Source organism: Triticum dicoccoides, chromosome 2B (assembly GCF_002162155.2).
Source record: "Triticum dicoccoides isolate Atlit2015 ecotype Zavitan chromosome 2B, WEW_v2.0, whole genome shotgun sequence".
NCBI lineage: Eukaryota > Viridiplantae > Streptophyta > Magnoliopsida > Poales > Poaceae > Triticum > Triticum dicoccoides.
In genome coordinates this window covers 509,704,024-509,716,596 of record NC_041383.1, presented here as the reverse complement: position 1 = coordinate 509,716,596, position 12,573 = coordinate 509,704,024, and positions in this window count along the sequence as shown.

The window sequence follows — 12,573 nt, the reverse complement described above, 5'->3', positions numbered from 1 at the left end:
TGGGATGACCCACACCTTTATAAAGGAGTAGATGGTGTTATTGGACGTTGTGTACCTGAGCATGAACAGGAACAGATCCTACGCAAGTGTCACTCCGAGGCATATGGAGGACACCACGCTGGAGATAGAACTACACATAAGGTATTGCAATCTGGTTTTTATTGGCCTACTCTCTTCAAAGATGCCCGTAAGTTTGTCTTGTCTTGTGATGAATGTGAAAGAATTGGTAATACTAGTAGACGTCAAGAAATGCCTATGAACTATTCTCTTGTTATTGAACCATTTGATGTTTGGGGCTTTGATTATATGGGACCTTTTCCTGCCTCTAATGGGTATACACATATTTTAGTTGTTGTTGATTACGTTACTAAGTGGGTAGAAGCTATTCCAACTAGTAGTGATGATCATAACACCTCTATTAAGATGCTTAAAGAAGTTATTTTCCCGAGGTTTGGAGTCCCTAGATACTTAATGACTGATGGTGGTTCTCATTTTATTCATGATGCTTTTCGTAAAATGCTTGCTAAGTATGATGTTAACCATAGAATTGCATCTCCTTATCACCCACAGTCTAGCGGTTAAGTAAAGATAGTAATAGAGAACTTAAATTAATGTTGCAAACGACTGTTAATAGATCTAGAAAGAATTGGTCCATGAAACTTGATGATGCATTATGGGATTATAGAACTGCATATAAAAATCCTATGGGTATGTCTCCATATAAAATGGTTTATGGAAAAGCTTGTCACTTACCTCTTGAACTAGAACATAAGGCATATTGGGCTATTAAAGAGCTTAATTATGATTTCAAACTTGCCGGTGAGAAGAGGTTGTTTGACACGAGCTCACTTGATGAATGGAGAACCCAAGCTTATGAAAATGCCAAACTATTTAAAGAAAAAGTTAGAAGATGGCATGACAAAAGGATATGAAAGCGTGAGTTTAATGTTGGTGACTATGTGTTGCTCTTCAACTCTCGTTTAAGATTTTTTGCAGGAAAACTTCTCTCTAAATGGGAAGGCCCTTACGTTATCGAGGAAGTCTATCATTCCGGTGCCATAAAAATCAACAACTTCGAGGGCACAAATCTGAAGGTGGTGAACAGTCAAAGAATCAAACATTATATCTCAGGTAACCCAATAAATGTTGAAACTAACATTATTGAAACCGTAACCGCGGAGGAATATATAAGGGACACCTTCCAGAATGTTCCAGACTCCGAAAAGGAACAGGTACGTACCAGGTACAGTAAGTAAACCGACTCCAAATTAATTTTAACAACAACATTTCTCTGTTTTGGAATATTTAAGAAAATAGGAAAATAAGAAGTAGTCCGAGAAGGACATGAGGCGTCCACGAGGGTGGAGGGCGCGCCCTACCCTACTGGGCGCGCCCCCTGCCTCGTGGGCACCTCGTGTGCTCTCCGGACTCTGTTTTCTTGGTCGATACTTCTTTTGGTCGGTAAAAATTCATTATATAATCTCCCGGAGGTTTTGACCACCATATCATGCAAATATCCTCTATCTTTGTTTCGAGCTGTTTTGCTGACAGACCTAGATCACCATGACGTCATTCTCCTCCAACAATGAAGATAAGGATGCTTGGCTATTGGAGATAGAGCCGAAGAGAGAAGAGCCTGGGGAGATCAACAAGGATGAAGGGATCAAGAAGGCCATGGAGGATCAAACTCTTGCGGCAGAAGAAGAAAACATCCCTCAACCTCTTCCTAACCTCTTTACCCTAACTGAGATTGAAGCTTTCAAGATGATTGAGTTAGCTCGCATACAAAACAAGTATCTCACACGTGAAAATATTTTCTTGAAGGATCATATTATCGCACTCAAGGGCATTATCCGCAAGTTAGAAGAGCTCCTACGATCGATGTGTGACTATCCATCACCACCTTCTTCACCAGCAAAGGAGACATAATCACATGGGTATGGGCACTCCCCTTGGCAACTGCCAAGCTTGGGGGAGGTGCCCCGGTATCATATCACCATCACACTCCTATCTTTACAATTTTTCTTAGTTCGATCCTTTTGGTAATATCTTGATTTAGTAGAATAAAGTTTGCTATGAATTAGTTTTGATTTTTTCTTTGTGATCCCTCTATGTAATCGACTCTTTGAGCTATCTATAATAAAGATTAGTGTTGAGTCAAGGGCTTTGCTATCTTGCTATGATCTTGAGAAAATAGAAAGAATAAAAAGAAACAAAGAAACCATGTTGATCTTATGGATAGTAATGACTTCACACATAAAGAGTATGAGGCATAAAAGTTGTTGAGAGTTGTCAAACATAGTTTTGGTCATCATTGCAATTAATAGGAAGTAACAAAGAAAGAGAGGTTCTCACATATAAATATACTATCTTGGACATCTTTTATGATTGTGAGCACTCATTAAAGTATGACATGCTAAAAGAGTTGACGTTGGACAAGGAAGACAACGTAATGGGTTATGCTTTCTCACATCTTAGTTAAAGTATATTGTCATGGATCGTCCAACATGTCGAGCTTGCCTTTCCCCCTCATGCTAGCCAAATTCCTTGCACCAAGTAAAAATTACTTGTGCTTCCGAAATACCCTTAAACCAGTTTTGCCATGAGAGTCCACCATATCTACCTATGGATTGAGTAAGATCCTTCAAGTAAGTTGTCATGTTGCATGCAATAAAAAATGTTCTCTAAATATGTATGACTTATTAGTGTGGAGTAAATAAGATTTATACGATCTTGTGATATGGAAGTAATAAAAGCGACATACTACATAATAAAGGTTCATATCACAAGTGGCAATATAAAGTGACGTTCTTTTGCATTAAGATTTTGTGCATCCAATCATAAAAGCACATGACAACCTCTACTTCCCTCTTGAAGGGCCTATTTTTACTTTATGCAAGAGTCAAGGTGATCTTCACCTTTCCTTTTTATTTTATCCTTTGGCAAGCACCTCGTGTTGGAAAGATCCTGATACATATATCCAATTGGATGTACGTTAGCATGAACTATTATTGTTGACATTACCCTTGAGGTAAAACGTTGGGAGGGAACATTATAATCCCCTATCTTTCTCTGTGTCCGATTAAAACTCCATAACCACACGTATTGCGTGAGTGTCAGCAATTGTGAAAGACTAAATGATAGTTGAGTATGTGGACTTGCTGAAAAGCTCTTATGTTGACTCTTTCCTATGTTATGAGAAATTGTGATTGCTTCAATGACTGAGATTATAGTTTGTTAGTTCTCAATGAAGTTTCTGAACCATACTTGACACTGTGAATAGATCGTTACTTGAGCATAAGAAATTATATGACAATATATATATATATATATATATATATATATATATATGTTGCTGTTGTAAGAATGATCATGATGCCTGCATGTCCGTACTTTATTTTTATCGACACCTCTATCTCTAAACATGTGGACATATTTTTTGATATCGGCTTTCGCTTGAGGACAAGCGAGGTCTAAGCTTGGGGGAGTTGATATGTCCATTTTGCATCATGCTTTTATATCAATATTTGTTGCATTATGGACTGTTATTACACGTTATGTCACAATACTTATGGCTATTCTCTCTTATTTTACAAGGTTTACATGAAGAGGGAGAATGCCGGCAGCTGAGATTCTAGGCTGGAAAAGGAGCAAATATTAGAGACCTATTCTGCACAGCTCCAAAAGTCTCGAAACTCCATGAAAGTCATTTTTGGAATTAATAAAAAATACTGGCGAAGGAATCAGCGTCAGGGGGCCCACACCCTGTTCACGAGGGTGGGGGCGTGCCCACCCCCCTAGGGCACACCCCTGCCTCGTGGGCCCCCTGACAGGCCTTCGGTGCCCATCTTCTGCTATATGAGGTCTTTTACCCTGGAAAAATCATAAGCAAGCTTACGGGACGAAACTCCGCCACCACAAGGCGGAACCTTGGCGGAACCAATCTAGGGCTCCGGCGGAGCTGTTCTGCCAGGGAAACTTCCCTCCGGGAGGGGGAAAACATCACCATCGTCATCACCAATGATCCTCTCATCGGGAGGGGGTCACTCTCCATCAACATCTTCACCAGCACCATCTCCTCTCAAACCCTAGTTCATCTCTTGTATCCAATCTTTGTACCAAAACCTCAGATTGGTACCTGTGGGTTGCTAGTAGTGTTGATTACTCCTTGTAGTTGATGCTAGTTGGTTTATTTGGTGGAAGATCATATGTTCAGATCCTTAATGCATATCAATACTCCTCTGATTATGAACATGAATATGATTTGTGAGTAGTACATTTGTTCCTGAGGACATGGGAGAAGTCTTGCTATAAGTAGTCATGTGAATTTGGTATTCGTTCGATATTTTGATAAGATGTATGTGTCTATCCTCTAGTGGTGTTATGTGAACGTTGAATACATGAAACTTCGCCATTATTTGGGCCTAGAGGAAGGCATTGGGAAGTAATAAGTACATGATGGGTTGCTAGAGTGACAGAAGCTTAAACCCTAGTTTATGCGTTGCTTCGTAAGGGGCTGATTTGGATCCATATGTTTCATGCTATGGTTAGGTTTACCTTAATAGTTCTTTTGTAGTTGCGGATGCTTGCAATAGGGGTTAATCATAAGTGGGATGATTGTCCAAGAAAGGGCAGTACCCAAGCACCGGCCCACCCACATATCAAATTATCAAAGTAATGAACGTGATGAAAACTAGCTTGATGATAATTACCATGTGTCCTCGGGAGCGCTTTTCTCATATAAGAACTTGTCCAGGCTTGTACTTTTCTACTAAAAGGATTGGGCCACCTTGCTACACCTTATTTACTTTCATTGCTTGTTACCCGTTAAAAATTATCTTATCACAAAACTATCTGTTACCTACAATTTCAGTGCTTGCAGAGAATACCTTACTGAAAACCGCTTGTCATTTCCTTCTGCTCCTCGTTGGGTTCGACACTCTTACTTATTGAAAGGACTATGATAGATCCCCTACACTTGTGGGTCATCAGTTTACTCTTCATATTTTGTAGTATTAGAATTTGACCATAGATTTAACTGACAAAATGTTAATGCATGCCACTAAAAATTATATCGTTGCATTCATATTTGAACATAATTTCAAATGGTATAATTTTTGGTGACATGCACTAGCATTTTCTTAGGTAAATCTATGGTCAAAATTTTACACTAAATAGGAGGTAGTACAAAAGTGGTCTATAAGACCTCCTCCAGTGCATTGGTGCTAAAGTGAGGTACTAAGTGCATTAAAATGCTTAGCAACTAATGTCCCCATTGCGTCGGTGCTTAGCTTTTGTAGCCAAGCCACCTTTATTTAATTTTTTAGGGATAAAACTCCTTCTTGTATTGGTTGGTAGTCCTTTTGCATAGGTCCACTTGCTTAGCATTGGTTCTTCTTGGGGTCACTATAATGCTCTCTCTCATCTTTAAATTCTTTGCCACATCATTTTTCTGCCTATGTGGCAACCTTAGCACCTGTACACCGTGGAGCACTGGGAAGGGCCTAACGGCCCTCCACTATGTAGGCCAAAACACGTGCCAAATTCACTTGTGATGCATTTGGCATCGATGCCCCTCCATTGCTCACCTGGTGCCCTAATCTGGATCACCTACTTCGCTCTGGTTCCAAATTAACTCACGCAATGAAAAAACACTTGTGTGGGAGAGGGATAGGACTAAGGCAATAAAAAACACTTGTTTGGGAGAGGGAGAGGCTGGTGTAGTTGGTTTGATTGATTTGTTTATACATGTGGGTCTGTGTGCACAGCGGTGCCAACTCTCTCATATCGCTAGAGCGGTGCCAAAATCTTTTGATTTGACATTGATGCGTATTATGTGGCATAGTTTTGAGAAATATGGCATCGGCCACATTGAACAAATGGCCAAGCTCTTCACGTGCTCCTAGGTCAATGAGAGGAAAGAGAAAGATAGAGAGAGAGAGAGTGAAAAAATATCACTAGCCTTAGAGCCAACCCTATCGTATGAGTGAATGATATTGGTACCTCTTGATGACACGACAATCTTATACAGCTAGTTTCTCTAATATGTTCTCTTCTTTTGCAGATAAAAAAAGACCTGAAAGTGAAAAATGTGCTACACTATAACAATCCCATCGAATGCCTTGATCTCCATCTTACTGAAATTGATTTGATCAACTACTGAGGTAGCACATCTGAGATTAAATTGGCCAGGTTCTTTGTTCTGGAGGCAAGTGTGCTCAAGGTAATGAGGTTTGGCGTTCTCTGGCGCAACAATAAATGGTGCGCTGATCACCGCAAGTGTCTAAGCCTAAATGACAAAGTCTCCATAGAAGCTGAATTTGCTTTCTAAACATCAAGTCACAGAGACTAAAAAAATTATTTTCCCATTAGTGACTTTTCAGGGCGGTGGATTTTAGTTTGTACGATAATGCTGCATCCACCTAAAGTAAGGAAAGTTCTTACGTAAACTTCCTAATAATTCCCTCTTCGTAGGTGCAACATTAATCCTAACATTTGTAATATCAATTTGAAACTTGTAATATTACGACTATCCAGCACGAGGTAGTACTATGTTACGATAAATGTTCGCGTGCATAGGTGTGGCAATGATATAGGGAAAATTTTGTTTTTGCCACTCTAGATTTTGCCAATTTTCCTTATGCCACTCCAGATTTTGACATTTCACTTTTGCCACTCTTAGTTTTTGACAATTATCACAATTGCCATTCCCGTGGCAAAAGCAAAATTTTCGGAGTGGCAATTGTGATAATTGTCTAAGAGTGGCAAAAATAAAATAAAATTATTTTTCTTTTGCCACAAAATGGAAATTGTGATAATTGTCAAAAACTAAGAGTGGCAAAAATGAAATGTCAAAATCTAGAGTGGCATAAGGAAAATTGGTAAAATCTAGAGTAGCAAAAACAAAATTTTCCCAATGATATACCCATTACTCGAGTACAATATTTATTATTACCAGCAAGAGGCCCATGTGTTGCACGGAACATCAAGATGCATTTATACGAGATATTTATCTTGTGGGAGATGACGATGAACGAGGGAACGCCTTATCTGCAAATGTGGAGAGGGTTGTGGGTATCTTTTTGGAAAATTGCCATAGTTTGCTTTCTATCCGTCAGATATAGACCGGGCGGTCTATATTGCAGGATGGCAGGCACACCATCATCACCAACTCGGATTTTTATAAGAGCTTCTCTATTTCTCTATACTAATCCTATAAAAACCTGAGGGCTCCTTTGATTCAAGGGAGTTCTATAGGATTTTTGGAGGATTTAAATCCTTTGAAATTTTTCCTACGCTTGTCCTTTGATTCATAGGATTGAATCCCATAGAAATTTTTCCAATGGGATCTTTTGTACTACATTTCATAGGAAATCTAACATCCACTCTAACCTCTTTTTACAATTCCTTTGCTTTTCCCGTGAAATCAAACACTCCTTGTTAATCCTATAGGATTCAAGTGGGCAGGACACTCCAATCCTATACCTTTCCTATTCTCGCGTTTTCAAAATCCTGCGAATCAAAGAGGTCCTGAGTTAGTGTTGATGGTGTGACTGCCATCTTTCACCAATAGCCGTCCGATCTAGATCTAACGCATACAAAGCAAACTGCTGCAATTTTACAAAAAGATGCCTGCACTTGTTCCCTATTTACAAACAACTCCTTGTCTCTCACAATCAGCCTTATCTCTTCCCCACCACATCTAGAAGGCCATGGAACAACCTAGCGCGATGGCCGCTGCCGGCGCCGTCCACCCCCAATCTTGGTGTTCCATGCAATGCACGGGCATCTTACTTGTATAAGAAAAGAGTAGAGATACTCGTGGCAACGCACAGGAAATTAAGCAGGCTAGCTCTATAGCCATGATGATAGTGATTGCACACGGTGAGGCTGACTTTGATATGCCGAACACGGCGCCTACACTCAGGTGTCATCTCCGGTGCATCGTCTTATCACTTCATTATGAGGAGCAGCACATAATAATTTAACCAACGGGTAGTACAGTACTACTACATTGGTAGTACTACTACTAGTACTAGCACCACCATCTGGATTTAGTAGTACTACCATGTCCGTCTGGATTTAGTATTTGACTAGCAATATCTAGTAATGCATGTCACAAAAAATATACTACTCCCTCTGTAAATAAATACATGGAGTACTGTTTTATTCAGTTTTGAACATAGTTCCCGATGATATTATATACTCTCCCTTCCGGTAGATGGCTCAAATCTGAAATCTCATCAATCAGACCACTATTGTACTCACCGAGCGGTCAGCTTGGTAAGCTACCAACAAAAAATTTCAATCAAAGACTACTATTGTACTCCCTCTGTACTAGTGCATTAGTCACGCTACGAAAACCAAATAATCCCAAAACTTCTAGGCGCGGTGCATTAGTTACCCACCCCGTTCCCTGTTTTTTGCCACGAAAAAAGAAATCACCCAATAAGAGACGTGGGGTGCGTATGCATTCAATGACTTGAGACTACTTAGCACAACATTCAGTGCTCAATTCTCTTTATGCAATGACATTAGTTACAAAATACTACTCTTACCTCCATCTTGGTTTATTGGTCCCCTTAGATTTTGTGCCAAATTTTGACCATAGATTTAACTAAAATAATAATAATGCATGTCACCAAAATTGTATCATTGGATTCGTATTTGAACATAGTTTCCAATGATATTATTTTTGGTTACATGCATTAACATTTTATTAGTTAAATCAAAGGTCAAAACTTGGCGTAAAATGCAAAGGGGACCGATAAACCAGTAAACATCAAAGTTCTCTCGTTTTGCCCCAAGTTGGTCTCGGTGAGATGACTATACTGCACTGGCATGGAGGGAGGGCGGCGAGGGCCGAGGAGTAGATGGCCAATACACACGTGAATGCAACACAGTCTGCACTTCTCATATAAAGGCTCCCCACCAGTCCAATCTATGAAATCCTACGCACCTACGCACCCTAACCAACGGCAAGAGTGATCACTCCAATCATAAGATCAGTTCACTAGAAGCTAGACCCATGGAGGCGATGAGCGCGAGCATCAGCCGGTTGTGCCAGATGGTCCACGACGCCGGCCTACGGCCCGGTACCAAGGAACGTCTCTAGGTCGTGCTTGAGGCTGCCAGGGCGAGAGGCCTCTTGGATGACAACTTCGTCTCCTTGTTCGACGAGGTCCTTGTTGGCTTCCTTGACAAGTTCACCATCGTCAAGAAGCTCGCGGACGACCTTGACGTACGCCTCCAGCCCACGCGCCTAGGCTCTACGATGCCTGCCACCCTCAATGGCCTCTATGGTGACAACCTGTTCGATCACTGGTGGCCCCGCGACTGCCCTCCATCGCGCCGAAGAATGTCCACCTCAAGGTCGCACTCGGCGCGCAGTGCCTGGTACAGCGAGACACCATTGAAATAATCACCCACGTCTACGCGCAAATCGTCCACAAGGACTACTACATGCAAGAGGAGGACGATAGGATGCTGGCCTTCTTGGACCGTAGGGCAACCTTGGACAACATTGTTCAGAAGCACGTTGAGCTCGCCGCCAACGCCGCTGCTCCTCACACGTCGGTTGGTGACCCGGCGCACTAGGGCATGAGGATGTCGTTGATGGATCTATGTATCTTTATCTTTCTGGCAATTCCATGTAGTAGTATATTGTACTAGTAATTATCTTACCTTTCGCATCAACTTCATAATTTTCGTACGTACTCCATGCATGAATCACGCCAGAACCAAACTTCTCATTACACTAGGAAAATCATTATTTCTATCTATCGGCCGCGCCATGGAGCAGAACCAAATTTTACAAGTTACAAGTTCAAAAGGAAAAGCCTGATGTGTTCACGTCGCACCCCCACGCAGTTGGTCTGGCACGCCGCTCAAGGGGGAATCCGTGTTGTGTTGCATTTTCACTTACAAGTGGGACCGCAGTTGAGCAAACCGACTATCAGGAACCCCCACCCCGCCCACCGCGTGATGGCTGAGTTAGAGAAAACATGAGGGAGAAGAGATAGTTATAGCACGGACTCGAAGAAAATTGGTGTCAGATGGGACTCGTGTGGGTGGCGTGTGCCATACTACTAGACGTGAATGCTAGTTATGGCCCATGCCACCCCACTATATCGAGGTGCTGGTTACGTAGACTGAACACATTATCTCTCCAGGAGTACAGTACACCACTAGTACTACTCACATTGTCACGAAATTTCCTGGAGTCCGTGCTCAACCCTCTCTCTCTCTCTCTCTCTCTCTCTCTCTCTCTCTCTCCTCAGCCAGCCAACAGACGCGCGGAATGTGCCCATCGTCTATTTGCTCACATGCGGTCCCACATGTCAGTGAAAATGCAAGATGACCCACTAAACCTGCACATCTTTCACCTCGACGTGTTGGTGATGAAAAACAAATCGAATAAAGATCTTCGGGGGCCGCTTTTGGAGTTACTCCAGAGTAAGATTCTATTTACAGTTTAACCCAAGATGCACTCACGTGGGTTCAACTAGCACTCCATTTTCTTGCATGACACGACCTGGATGCTGGATGTCCCACATGTCAGCAAAAGGAGGAAGAACTCGACCAAATCTTCTCCACATTTAGACCGGAGGAGTAGGAAACATGGCAAGCCATGTGCCTACATCATACTACGTATTGTACAAGCCCACCTCATGCTATCACCATATTTCTCGGCCTCCGTGCGACACCTAGCTCTAGTTGATGGTATACTACTACTAGGACTAACTATTGTACTAGCATACTATTAGGTTGGCTCTATGTGATGTGGCAACTTCATATAACTTGATGTTGGCTATACTACTATGGTACTCACACTCTAAGAAGTGTCTCGAAAACCATTCATAAATTGAGTTTATCACATGCATATGCAAATGTACCATTCATTACATACAACAAGTCATCAACACACAACGACAACGAGGATACATGTTGGATTATAGATTATTTCCAACAAAACATTCTAGTAAATACTAAAGTTTTTATCACACAACAAATAACAAGCAATGAAATGAACTTCAGCTCAACCAATCCTCGGTGTTGGAAACACTTGCTGTGAACCATAAGTAAGCCTATGGGAAGGGCCAGCTATTGTCAATATAGAAACCAACGCAGGACTCATGATCCAGGCTGAAGTGGCCTATATTAGGATGCATATTGTGATAGCCAGGCTAGGGAACCATAGCAATGTCCAATGTATAGATACAGTTGCTTCTCATAAATGGTAGTAACATTGTGCCAACAGCAGATGGATCGCCTTTCACCATCATTGGATAGTTTAGTCCAAGGAAGAGCGAGTTTTCTCTAAGACTATCAATATTGAACCAGGGAGAAGGTGATGGCGCTAGCACACTAGTATCCATCCTGAATACCCTGCAACGGATGTTGGAATAGGTCCGGAGCGTGCGACCATGGGAGACAACACCTTCTTCCTTAGTAACATCAGCAGTGCCATGTATACATACAAGAAGAGGTGATCCATCGGAATAAGTTTCCAGGTGCCACTGAGTATGGGGTCCTGCTCATGATCATCACCATCGTCATCTCCCCCTTGGTTATAATTTTTTTCAAGTATATGGTGGAATGTTCACATGACCTTGAAAACATAAGAAGGTTAATTAGTACGGGGATACTAACTCGCATGCGTGTGGATGAAACAATTCTAATTATGGAGGAAGACAAACGTACCGAAACCATAAGGATTCCATGCAAAAACAATGCATGAGTGGTGGCAGCAAACACAAGACGCTCGTATTGAATTGCATCACAATACTCATCCGTGTATAGAAATTGATTTTTGAGCAATATCCATCAAGGCGTGGAGGTAAGGACGGCAACAAGCTTGTCGAAGATAGCAACAACTTCACAGTTCATGTAATCCCAAGAGCGGTTGGGAACTCGACAAATTGCTATCTTGCGTAGATGACAGTCACCATGATCGTATTTGAACATACGTAGATCATCTGTGTGCTCAACCTCAGGGCACTCTGAGATTTTTGGAAGTGGAACCCGGTGACGAGTGTACACATTCACAAGTTCCCACTCGCAGTTGTGCCCAATATAAACAACCCAATCTCCATTTGCGCCTACCCATGCCTTACCCTTAAGCGATGTCATCTTAACATCACATGTATCATTATCGAGCGACATCAATTTGCACAAGGCGAGGCTTCCATCGTCCCTGTGCCAGCGAACAGGGTCATGGCGAAGAAGATAGGGGAGATCAAACCGCTCCTGAACCCTTGGGTTCTTTGGATGATGTTATTTGTTGACTCGAGAATGGTCTTGAATGAACCTGCCATGCTAGCCAAGGTGATGACGTTGCACCGATGAATGAGTTCCTCCACCACTTCATCTTTCAGAACAGGGAAAGAATAACAGGGTCGTTTCTGGCCTGTTCCCTCCATGGAGAAGACGATCGAACAATGTCAGAAGGAAGGGTGAAGGCAAATGGAGGGAGGAAGAGTGTGCGACAATAGTTCCAAATCGAGAGGGAAATGCAAAGAGGCGATGGACGGTTGCCACGGTATAGGAAGAGGCGCCCCGGCCTTCATAGAC